Source organism: Quercus lobata, chromosome 4, assembly GCF_001633185.2.
Source record: "Quercus lobata isolate SW786 chromosome 4, ValleyOak3.0 Primary Assembly, whole genome shotgun sequence".
Taxonomy (NCBI): Eukaryota; Viridiplantae; Streptophyta; class Magnoliopsida; order Fagales; family Fagaceae; genus Quercus; species Quercus lobata.
Window position 1 is genome coordinate 7,699,751 of NC_044907.1, and position 12,536 is coordinate 7,712,286.

The 12,536-nt window shown below is 31.1% G+C and overlaps 1 long non-coding RNA gene across 2 annotated transcripts; it reads left to right on the plus strand.

Annotated features, from left to right (window-relative positions):
- Positions 1 to 4,742: 4,742 nt before the first annotated feature.
- Positions 4,743 to 7,047, plus strand: LOC115984264. 2 transcript variants are annotated; one of them, XR_004090460.1, is made up of 4 exons: positions 4,743 to 5,140; positions 5,287 to 5,379; positions 5,881 to 5,936; positions 6,624 to 7,047. It is a non-coding gene; the product is annotated as an uncharacterized LOC115984264 (long non-coding RNA). The 2 variants fall into 2 exon arrangements; XR_004090459.1 differs by lacking the exon at positions 6,624 to 7,047 and adding an exon at positions 6,033 to 6,314.
- Positions 7,048 to 12,536: the final 5,489 nt, after the last annotated feature.

Sequence of the window (12,536 nt, forward strand, 5' to 3'; positions counted from 1 at the left end):
TGAGTATGAATGCCAACCCCATATCTCAGTTATATACTAAACATTTCGTACAATTCTTATGATACCGTAGAAAATGCTTGCATGCTACAGTATAATATTATGTATTTGGTAAGATGGTGGCTAGAGTGACGCCACTAGGAATGTGAAACCCTTTACCCTATGATAGTATAATACTAACGAACATTTCGTTCTTTATTTGCAACATTAATTCAGATCCTCAGGCCAGGGTCAAACCTGACAGCTCCATAGTCAATAGTACGTTTGATGAAGGTACCCAAGGGTCATTGGCAATTTGGCACAATAACCATTTGGTTGATATAATTAGTAGGGAATCTAGCCGTCTAACTATAATCTTAACAGCTGTTCCTTATTCTACAACCGGGTATCTAGCTATCTATAAAATCTTTCTTTAGTTGCAATTTTATTTTTTTTGAAATAGTTGCAATTTTAGTTGGGTTATTAGGAGAGCCTAATTCTGTAGCCCAGTTGCCAAGCTTGCTGTTAGGCTTAAAAGTCAATTTTATAGTAATATGTACAAAGCCCCAAAAGTGATCTTTGATTTTTGCAAAGTTGATTGCATTGAAGGGAGTGAAACCGGATTTTTGGTAGCAAAAAGAGCTCTAAGTACTCCTAAAGCTAAAACAGTGCACACTATGTGTGCGTTTGTTTATACTTTCAGAGCTCAAAACGTGCATTTTCAATGCCAAAATTCAAAAGGTGTGTTTGGACCGTTTGGTAAATTACTATTGCATTATCAAAAAACAACTTTTTCAAATAAGAAAGACTATCATGTTTTCATATTAGACCTTGGAGTTGCTTTGCTGAAAACGCAAATAAGTTCAAAATGTTACTGTTGGTCATTTTCAGCATTATTTCTAAACTACCCTTTTTTTTGTTTTGAAATCCCAATTTTACCAAGATCTCTATAAAAAATTAAAAAAAAAAAAAAAAAAATATATATATATATATATATATCATCATGTAGGAGAAGAATTTCTCTACACTTTATGCTCCCTCCTTGTCAATTGCAAGAAGCCCAAAAGAATAATCGCATCATGCAAGTAGTAGTGGTTCTTCTTTCTTTTCCTTTCCTCCAAATTCTAACCAACAAAACAGACTGCAAAATTCTAAATCAAATGTGCAATTTTCAATTCCAACATAAACCCATAAACCCATTGCTGCTGCGGGCATCTTCTTCTACTATGAGATTCTTCTTTTGCAATTGCGGCTTCTTCTTCTCTCATTTTTTTTTTTTTTTTTTCGTGTGTAATATATTTCTTTCTTCTTGTCTTTTGGGTAAAGAAGAAGAACTGTATTTTGGGTGAGGAAGAAGACCTAAAGAAGGGACAAGATGGGTTTGTTAGAAGGATTAATTACGTTGACTTACAACGAAAGTGAATTTACAAGATTAAAATAACAAATAAATACAAATAATCGAAATAAAAATTGACCAAACTTAAAAAATTTTGATACTTTAACATTTTTTTTTTTTTTTGTCTAACTATTTTGAATTTCCTTCTAAGAAACCTTCCATAGGGTTTAAAGTTTCTAAAACTTTCTTTGTTGAATCAATTTGAACTTTGTTTTTATTTGCAATGACAGCTTGGTTTTTGTGTTACCGACGGGACAAAATCAGAGTAAATGAAGTTGTCTAAACTCTGGACAGAATTTATACCAAGGCTAGTCATTACCTCCATGAATTCAAGAGCTTCAATTCTATGGCTGTGATGTCAAAACCCTAAAGATGTATCAAGTGGAAACTTCCTGATGCGGATTGTTTTAAGACTAACTTTGATGGGGCTATTATCTCAAAAACCAAAATTTACCCAGTTCAAACCACAACAAAAGAAATTAGAAAAAACACAATATCAACCCAACATAAACTTCAAAAACCAAAATTTACCCAGTTCAAACCACAACAAAAGAAATTAGAAAAAACACAATATCAACCCAACATAAATTTCAAAAACCAAAATTTACCCAATTCAAACCACAACAAAAGAAATTAGAAAAAACACAATATCAATCTTAAAAGCATAATACAACTATAGCAACCCAACAAAAACCCACTTGTGAAAAAGTAAAACAAATTTTGAAACTTTCAACACAATTGTCAACTTCTTCACAGCAAGTTCCAATTCAGTATTCAATTATCATCTCCAAACTCAATACCATCACATTGTACATCTAAAGCCAATTTATCTAACAGTTAATCTAACTTAATCAAATCAATCAAACATCCCTAATTCAAAAACCAAACAAACCCCAGATCATATCAAAACCCAACACAACATCTTTCATTAGAACAATACAAGATATGAATATACACTCACCCTCCGTTCTCATCAAAAAGGAAATGCTCAAAATTTGAAACTTTCCGATAAAGCAAACAAAAAATCTGAACACCCAATTCAAAATCCAAATTGGGGAAAAGGGAAAATCATGAAAAACAAACCTTTGGATCGTGGCTCACGACATCTCCAGTTTGTTTCCAAGCTCTACGCACAGCTTCGACGAACTCTGTGGCGGTGAGCTCCGGTGTCTGGTGTGGTGGAGGTTTGGGCAAGCAAAGGACGGCACAACCCCATAGGAGGAAGCAGAGGGCATGGTGAGAACTCTTTCTTCTTTGAAATCGTTTTTGCTCCGGCGATCTATGTGGCGGTGGTGGAGGTTCGGCGTGAAGGAAGAGAGGAAGCAGAGGAATGGCGTGAACTTGCAGAGGAAGCTGTGAACATTTTTTTTTTTTTTTTTTTTTTTTTTTTTTTTTTTTTTTTGGGGAGGTTATATTGTTTCTTTAAGCTATGAGCATGTGAACTCTGACATGACGTGGTCTCATTGGTTGGCGTAAAAACACTGGTTTTATGCCAGTTCCGGACCCAATGTTTTCTCATATACTATATATTGGTGTGGTCATTAGAAATTCCAAAGATGAGGTCATGACCTCCTTATTGGAAAAAAATTCTAAACCCTTCATCTATTGCTTTACTGGAATTGCTGGCTGCTAGACGTGCAGCTTTGTTCATCAGTGAAGTTGGGTTAGACAATTCCATTCTTGAAGGTGATTCAGAGGTAATCATCAAATGCGTTGAATAATGGAGATTGGTTTAATTCTTCTTTGGGTCATCTTTTAAAGAATACTTTGTCGATTGGAAGTTCTCTTCAGAGTTGTTCTTTCCCTCGTACGGTTAGACAAAGTAATTCTGTTGTGGATGCCTTGTCTAGGAGAGATAGGTTGTCTACTCCACTGTTAATTTGGATGAAGTTTGTTCCTCCAAATGTAGTCAATTTTGTTAATACTAATTTACCAGCTTTTTTAGTAATAAAATAATTGATTTACTTTTCAAAAAAAAAAAAAAGAACTTTGATCAAATCTGTCACGGAAAACGACTGCAACTTATGTGCCTCATCATGTCATGTGTACTTCCATGTTAAAGGGTGTAGCTTCCTCTGGCACAAAACTCTTTGGTGGACTCACCTTTAACTAATTAATAACCATTATAATGATTTTAGTTTTCCCTCTAATTAAGGAACCTGTAAAGTCGAAAGCTTGAAGTTTCTAAAAGTTGCATTCATGGGAAACGACTGGCAGCGTAACTCACCCGATGGTGCATTTGAGTACAGTGTATATGTATAGTTTATTAAGTTGTGTGTTGGATTTTTACCCCCAAAAAAAACAAAAGTTGTGTGTTGGTAACTTGGTATTGGTGCTCACTTTTTCTATATGCTCGTGGATTAGACCAATTTTTCTTGCATTTACTTGTGTTGGTAACTTGGTATTGGTGTTTTCCCTTTTACCACCAATTTTTTTTTTTTTGTAAAACTCTGTAAATTCTTTTTTTAACTAAAGATATAAAGAAACTTAAAAATAATAAGGGCACTCTCATTATCGTGATGATATTAAACTTTTTTTTAGTTAAAATATTAAACCCTCACCTAAGTTTTACTAACCACATTTGAACTTTCACTTCTTATTTAATTTTCTAACTTATTTTTTAATTAATTCATTTAGGCTCCATTCATTTTAATGTAAAACAGCTCAAATTGGGGGAAAAAATGTCAATAGACAATCAATGTCTCTCTTACTACCAATATTAGAGTTATCTAGACCAACCCGGAACCGAATGAAACCAACCAACCAACCAATGTGTTTATGAAAATTTTAAAGTACAAAATGTAATAAAATGTATAATTTAGGGTAACAGAATATAATTTCTCCCAAAAAAACTCCCCATCTCAAGTCAAGATTCTTAACGTGCAAAACAGAAATGGACAAAATGCAGTCAGTGAAACCCAAGGGACTTGGATGCCTATTGGGCCTAAATGAGCCCAAAACCTCTCCAGTCGCCTATAGCACATCAGCCGAAAGAATTGTCCAAAAAAATTTATATTTTATGTATGTTTAGAATATATAATTGGACTTCTATCTTTGATGTTAAAAAAGAATAAATAATTGGACAAAGGGGGCCTATATAGAAAGGCCTTAGTACAATGTATTGTCGTCGGCCTATATAGAAAGGCGGAGGCAACTAGTATAATGTAGTATCGCCGTAGCATAGTACAATAAGATGTATGATTGTATGATGAGGCCAAGAGTGGGCTTGGGCCTCCAAATACAATAAGAGTTTCACTTATCTATATATATATATATAAAACCGAAACTTTTGAAACTCCCACAATTTTCCACGTCAGCATTATTTAAAAAAAAAAAAATTCTGATTTTTAAATACCCGATAATACATCAAACCTAATAATACAAAAAGACTAAAATCTGATTTTCTATCTCCCGTTCCCCTTCTCCTTCCCCGTTCCACTTCTCTGTCATCCAATACACGCCTCACAGTCAAACCTTCGCCGTCGTCCAAAACATTCTCCGTCGTCCAAAACAGACCCTACGGCCAAAGCCCTTCTCCATCATCCAAAACCCAGACCCATATTAGCATCCTTGTGACTAGCAATACGAAAAAGCTCCAGAAACCTGTCCCTTGATGTAATCCACCCACACCATGGGTGCTAGAATCTATAAGGATCCATCTTCCACCTTGAGATTCACAAACCTAAAACTCCTCCAAAACCCGATCCCATTCCCCTTCTCCGTCGTCCAAAACGCCTCTGAAGTGATTCACTCCAATCGCAGATACAGGTCGGCCAAACCCCTTCTCCGTATCAGACCATTCTCTCTGTATTTCTCAATTAATCTATGAATAATATCTTGTCCTATTGTCTTTAATTAGATTTTTCTGTCAATTTAGGGATTTTGTCTTTAATTAGGTTTTTCTATCATTTTAGGGATTTTCACTTCCTAACTCTCGGGTGTGTTGGGTTTTGGCCTTCAACTGCAACTGAAGCCAGTCTCCTCTGTAAAAGAAGTCCAAACCCGAGGTAAGAATTCTATAGATGTCTTGATTTGGTTGGATGAAAGTTTTTGAATTAGCGGAGTGAATGTGTTAGCAGATAAATATATGCAAAAACTTCTATTCACATTTCATATAAATCAAGATAAATGCATTCTGATTTCATAGCCGATAAATCCTTTGTTCTTATTCTTCATCTTTCTCTTCTAATCCAGGTTTAATTAACTTTCCTAGAAGCAAAATAGTTTCACTTTTCATAGACGCACACCATCTGTTTGATATAAAGCTTCCAAAGTATTTTCACAACCAGACAAACTTAATACCAATTCAAGCAGGCTGGGATTTAATTTATGTGAGGGCATTGGATCAATTAAATTTTGGAAGTGAATAATTTTAGACTCAGCCATGTGCATTAGATCAATTAAATTTTGAAAGTGAATAATTTTAAACTTAGCCACATATCTATATCTTAAATTAATAAATAACTGAATTCTAATTTTAAAGTTTGAGTACTATACTATTGTTGCAGATTTGCATAAGCATGTACCAGAAAATGTTAATGGAGCTCTTCATTTCTCTATTAAGGTAAGTTTCTCATTTTTATCAAAAGAAGTTCTTGAATGAATATTCCTTGGTATTGGATTTGTATTGTGAATTTTTGTATCATTATTGTTTTTATAGGTTGGTAGAATTGTGGGCCAATTTGTAAAACCAAGATTAGTGCTATTGCAAGGCCTTTGCTACCTAGCCTATGCTACTATGCAGAAGGTTGGATTTCATGGAGCAAAGGATTGCCATTTCATATTCAGATTCACTTTGGTTTTCTTTATTTTTCTTTATGTTTGCTAGCCCACCAATGAGCTTAAATATAATTTCAATCCATTGATATCGAACCATACTATTATATTGTTGTTTTGTTATGAAAGTCTAATATCTAGCAACAAGCTTCTTCTTTTTTTCCTATTATCCCATTTGGTTATAAAAGTACATCATAAAGGTACAGATCAATGGAGATAAAAGATGATATTGTATCATTTTTATGTTTAATTGATACAATGCATGCATATCCTCTAAAAAAAATTAGGTTTGAGCATTATCTTAGCAGGCTAAGACCTGCCAATTTAAAGTCTATGTATTATTCTGGTTAGCTCATTAGCTCAAGTGAACAATGATGGACACGAACACATTATGGTTGTTGATTGTAATATATATTTATTTTCCTTTTGACATTGTGGTTGTTGATTGTAATATATATTTTTTTTCCTTTTCAAGTGTTAGGAAACTGGGAATTAATTTTGCCAAGTGAAGCGTACAATTTCTTTACCATAAACAGTCCATCTTGGCAAAGCTAATAACTCCCAAGGGGTAAAGTTTAGCTTTGAACGGTATTGGATTCAATTGAAATTTTCTCTCAACCTGTTCTTTCTAATTCTGCGAAGTCAAAGAATTAGTAGAGCTGATACATTGATTGTCTTGAATACTTTTTGGCCTTTATATGCGTGTCTTCCACATTCTTAATTCCTTTAGACTAGATTTTAGTATGAGTTTTGGAGTCCTAGAAAAAAAAGATATGTCTCATGAAAAAACATGTCATTGATGATGCAATTTATATAACTATTGATATCTATTTATAGGTATATATTGCAATATTTATGGTTTGAATTTATACAATAAATGTGGTTGCTCATTTCCATTATTGTTGCAACCCAAGATAGATTTCTACTTGTACTTCTTCTTTTTCTTTTCGCATTCATATATGTGATGTTTACAATTACTTGATTCCAAATAAATTTGTCCTTTTCAAACTTCATCCCATCTTAATAATTAGTAGTTAGTGATTGTTAGTTTATTAGATTATTTGCTTATGTACAGTTTTTAAAAACATCACTTACGACTGTACTTCAACTTTCAACAATAACTTTTTCTTAATTAAATTCATAAAAACCATTGTGGGTTTTGTTTTTATATGTTTGTATAATGTTCTCTATCAGTTTATAAAGTTTGTTCATAAAAATTTTCTACAAATGAATTAATAGAGAGATTAGAGAATGAGTTGAAGCTTATGCAAGCATATGACCAAAAAGTTAGATTTTGTTAAATTTATTTGTTTTACTTATATGTAATAAAACAGAGGATTATGAGCATTAGAGATCTAATAGGATTATCAAATAGTCATAATATAATTGTAGGATAGCTTGTGTACCTGGAATTTGGTTCTCTACAATCCATCTATTTAGTTTGGTATTGGTCTTTATGACATTCGGAGAATCTTGATACCAGAATTTGTGTTAAGTTTCAGTTTTAAGTGGAACGTGAGCCTAACTTGATGCAAAATATGTATTCTTGCACGATCAATTTCCTTTGTACTTATTGTAGTGTGCATATATTGTAACTTTTGATATGAAATTGTTGTTCATTTTTAGACACAGGTTTATATATGGCTCAATTTCAAGAATTATGTGTCATTCCTATTTGGTGATCCTCTATTAAGCAAATTCAGCATATTGAGAATTTTACATCACTTCAAAAGGGTTAACATGTCATTGAAGTGAATATTATGTTCTTCAACATTTTGAGAGCATTTCCAAGCCTGAAGATAATTTACAAAATGTTATTTTTAATGAAATCAACGATTTGGTAATCTTTCCCTAATTGTATTTATTACATTATTTATGATGAGAAAAGTGTATTTTTAAATGGCACTGTGAGATAAATTTTATACTTTTGACCAAACTCATTATTATTATTATTATTAGATTGGAGAGCAAAGCGTATTTTTAATTTCTCATATTTAATAGCTTATCCGTGCATCGCACGGGTTGGCGACTAGTTTACAAGATATCTACAGACTACGGTGTCTTTCCATAAAGAAACCGATAAAAATAAATTCATCCTCAGAAAATGGGCTGCTGCCACCTTTATCTCGATCTTGTTTCTTTGTGCTCCTGCCAAACGAGAGCAGATTAAATCAATATAGGATAGTGTCTTTTGCTTTTTTATTAGATTTTTTTTTTTAATAAGTTTTTATTAGATTTCTGATTCAATATCTTGGCTTCTCTGTTTGTGTTTTGGCTTTTAGTGGGCATCCGGATTGGCATATATATAGACTTTATATGTATAACATTGAAAATTTCATTGTAATGTGGCAACTATGGAATTAATAATAAGTATAAGGTTGTGTCATGTGGCACTCTTCTTGAAATTATCTTTATTTAGGCTTTTACTTCAATAAATTTACATTTATATCAAAATATTAGTTTATTGAATTAAAAAAAAATAAAGTACCACCGTACACCCTTAGTACGATGGTCACCACACAAGTATAAGTGCTTGTGAGGTGTAAAAGGATAAGGGTCAAGGTTCAAGTCTCCAAGAGAAAGTTTTACACACATATACACATATATTAATTATCTATAGTTGTGATTAATTATTTATATCAAATGAATTTATAAAATCTAGAGATAAGAAATAATTTGTAGTTGGAATAATAATAATAAATTTAGAATATAACATTTTTCTTTATGTTTAGTTGTTTTGACAACAATTGACACAAAAGCCATAAAAAATTAAATATTTGTGAATTCATATATATGTTTGTGTGTGCGTGGAACTAAAATTGTAGTATTTATTCTATATAATTAGAATAATTATATATGTTTATTTTATTATATTAATTATTTTAAGCATAATGAACTTTTAATATTATTTTTCTAAGATTTATATGAGAAACAATTGAATTTTTTTGTTATGTGAGAAATGATGTATTTAAAATATGATATTCTTCCTCAAATTTAGTTGTTTTTGTAACAATTAAACCTAGGTCTAACAAAAAGGAAAAAAATAAATAAATTTTGTAACACACAATCAAGAATGTAAAAAAATAATTGAAGAATATTTGCATTTTTTAGTAGACATGAAACCTACCTATCTATATAAGCCACTATGTCATGCAATTTTCAATTTATAAACACACATACACAAACACACACACATATATATAGTATTATCGAATTATTATATGTTCATCAAAAAAAAAAAAAAATCAAATTACTATATAGCATTCATAATGTCTTTCCATTTTGTTTATAAAATAACTAAAGATTAGTATTTCTTACAAGAAATTTTGTTGAAATTTTTTTATTTATACATTGATAGCTGAGGTGGGGGATTTAAAGTTTGGATATCTCTACTGAAAACATTATAAGATGCCAACTAGTTAAGATAAAAGATTTTTATAAAAACTTATTAAAATATTGGAGAAAATTAATAATAAGCTACATTGCACATCTTGTGGTAACTTAACTAGTTTATAGTTATAGTCAAAGTAGTTACCTATCCACTTTCAATGGTGATTTTTGATAAAACAGTTTATCAAACACAACAAAAACAATCACACACAGGAGATGATGAATTGTTCACAAACTGAAATCCAATAGGGAAAACCACTCCAAGACCTTGTTTTATAATAATTTTAAAGGATGTAAAAATACTTTGATGATTATTTTAGTGGTATTCTACTGATGATTATTTTAGTAGTATAAAGCTAGTGTTTTCATTTCAAGAAACAAACATCAAAATGAAGAGTCATCACACAAAGATAATGTACCTTCCAGCAGCTTGGGGCTTTGAAACATTTGTTTTCTTTTTCTTACGAAGTCCTAGCAAGGGAGTCAATACCGTACAAGAGGTTGTACCGGTTTGGCCAGCGGTATGATATATTTCGGATACCGGTCAATATCGGTGTACTGTTTCAGATTTACCGCTATTTTTTATATTTATAAATATATATATATATATATGTATGTATGTATGTATGTGTGTGTGTATATATATTATAATAAATATAAAAGTTTACCATAAAACATTTCCTCAATTCAGAACTAATTATTCATAGTTTTAAACTTTAGTATCAATTAAAAGAAGAAGAAAAAAAATATATATATATATATATATATAAACACTATAAAAAATAGAAAGCTTAAAAGTTACCATTGCATACTAAAAAAACAAATAATATTAATAAGTTAATGCAAAGAAGTTACTATTCTACTCTAACAAAAATTCAAAAATTACAAAACTTATAAAAAAAATAAAATAAAAATAAAAAAACTTTTTTCTGTACCGGTCGGTATTGCTTGAAATTGGCTGATACAAGGCCGGTACGGCCGGTATTTTTTTCGGTACGAAATAGGAAGGTCAAACGTACCGGATAACTGACCGGTACGGTATCTTCCGACCGTACCGGCTGGTACAGTACGGAATTGACTCCCTTGAGTCCTAGTGAGACTGGTCGTCGTCGTGTCCCAATGGGATGACCACCAAGGCTTCTTCTTGTTTCCACTTGCATGATCTTCATGTTGAAGTTGGTTCTGTTTGAGTATATATCAATGCCTAGCTACTTTGGATGTATGTCTATATTTGTCTACTTTGTATACAGTGGGAAAGAGATATATATCCGAGCAACCGAATTAATATAATCTCAATGCTGATCATCTTCAATGATGTGTATCATAATGTGTGTGAGAGAGAAGATTTGAATGTGCGTGAGAATGCTTGAGGGTGGAAATATATATGTAGAGAGAGAGAGAGAGAGAGAGAGAGAGAGAGAGAGAGAGAGAGAGAGAGAGAGAGAGAGAGAGAGAGAGAGAGAGAGAGTTTAAAATTTTAAATTGAATTCTGAATTCACAATCAGTGGTTTTGTCTGGGATTGCAATGAGTATCATCAAGTCGATATGGAAAAGAAGTAGATCCGGAATAAGGAAGATTGAGAACTGGTTTTGCTTTATATATAGGGATCTACTAATGTATGTCCTTAGGATATATATTAATCATCTATTTTATGAAACTTTTTCATTAAAATTGAAAAAGCTCTAACTTTTTTTTGCAGTTTTTTAATTTTTCATAAATAAAAAAAAAATTGAAATAATATACTAATACATACTCTAAGGTTATACATAAATAATCATGTAATCAAGAAAGAAGCAGGACAACCAATTGAAGATCCAGTAAATTCGTTAATTTTTGTTACAACAAAACATTTCATAGGCGAACCAAAAAATATGTAAAAAAAAAGTTTTGGTAGCTTAGTTAATTTAAAGTTTCTAACCTTATCAGATTTTAGATGACATAAAGATTATTTTTGTCAAAGTATATATATTATATGTCAAAGTCAATGTTTAATCGGACGGATGACATTGAAGGAAATCCGTAATGAAACAGCATGTTCGTAATTTACGACCATATATTCGAAATCTACGCCCATATGGATACGGTTTGCGTTTTTTTTAAAAAAAAAAAATTTTTTATCTACTTTTTTTGACTTTTGACAAAAGGTTTCTATTTTTTTTTTAATTGATAAAAAAAATACATTCATTAAACAAACAGAAGAGCATAGGAATCAATTATCAGATCAGGTAAAGTTTCTAAATTCTTTTTCTTTTTTTAATTGCATTCTTTTATTAATCAAATATAAGAAGGGAAGGCGCCAGGCAGTGTTCAGCTGTCCCAAAATAAAATTTATATTTAATTTTAAATTTAAATTTGAAATTTTTTTTATCTATCCTCCTAAAATAAAATTTTGAATATTCTGAACTTAGATTTTTTTTTTTTTTTTTAAGCAAACCTAAAAATAAGTTTGAATATAATTCTCTTAACAATATTTTGGTCTTTTTAAACATAATAAAAAAAATCAAAATCAAAAAGCCCAACAACAAACTAATTTGATCTAAATTTTGGAAAAATAAATAAATAAATAAACTCAATAAAAAAAAGTTAAATTTTTTCATCTTAAATCTCAAAAAGAGCCTATTTAGATCTTCATAAATTTGAAATAAACTAATAGATAAAATTTTATTAATACTTAGATTTGGCTTGCAACTAATACAATAGAATGTATGATTATATGGTGGGCCCAAGATTGGACTTAGGCCTTCTAATATACAGTAAAAGTTCTTCTCTTATGATTCATAAAAATTAAAAAAAATGCAAAACTGACCCTCTAACTTTCACTCTTTTTCATTTCAGTCCTCTAACTTTTGGTTTTGTCAATTTAGTCCTCTAACTTTCAATTTTTGTCAATGCAAGATTCCGCTAAAACTCAGTTATAGGCTGCCATTAATGTCATTGAAACGATGTTGTTTTCCCCTTTTTTTTGGGAATTAAAAAAAAAAAAAAAAAAAAAACAAC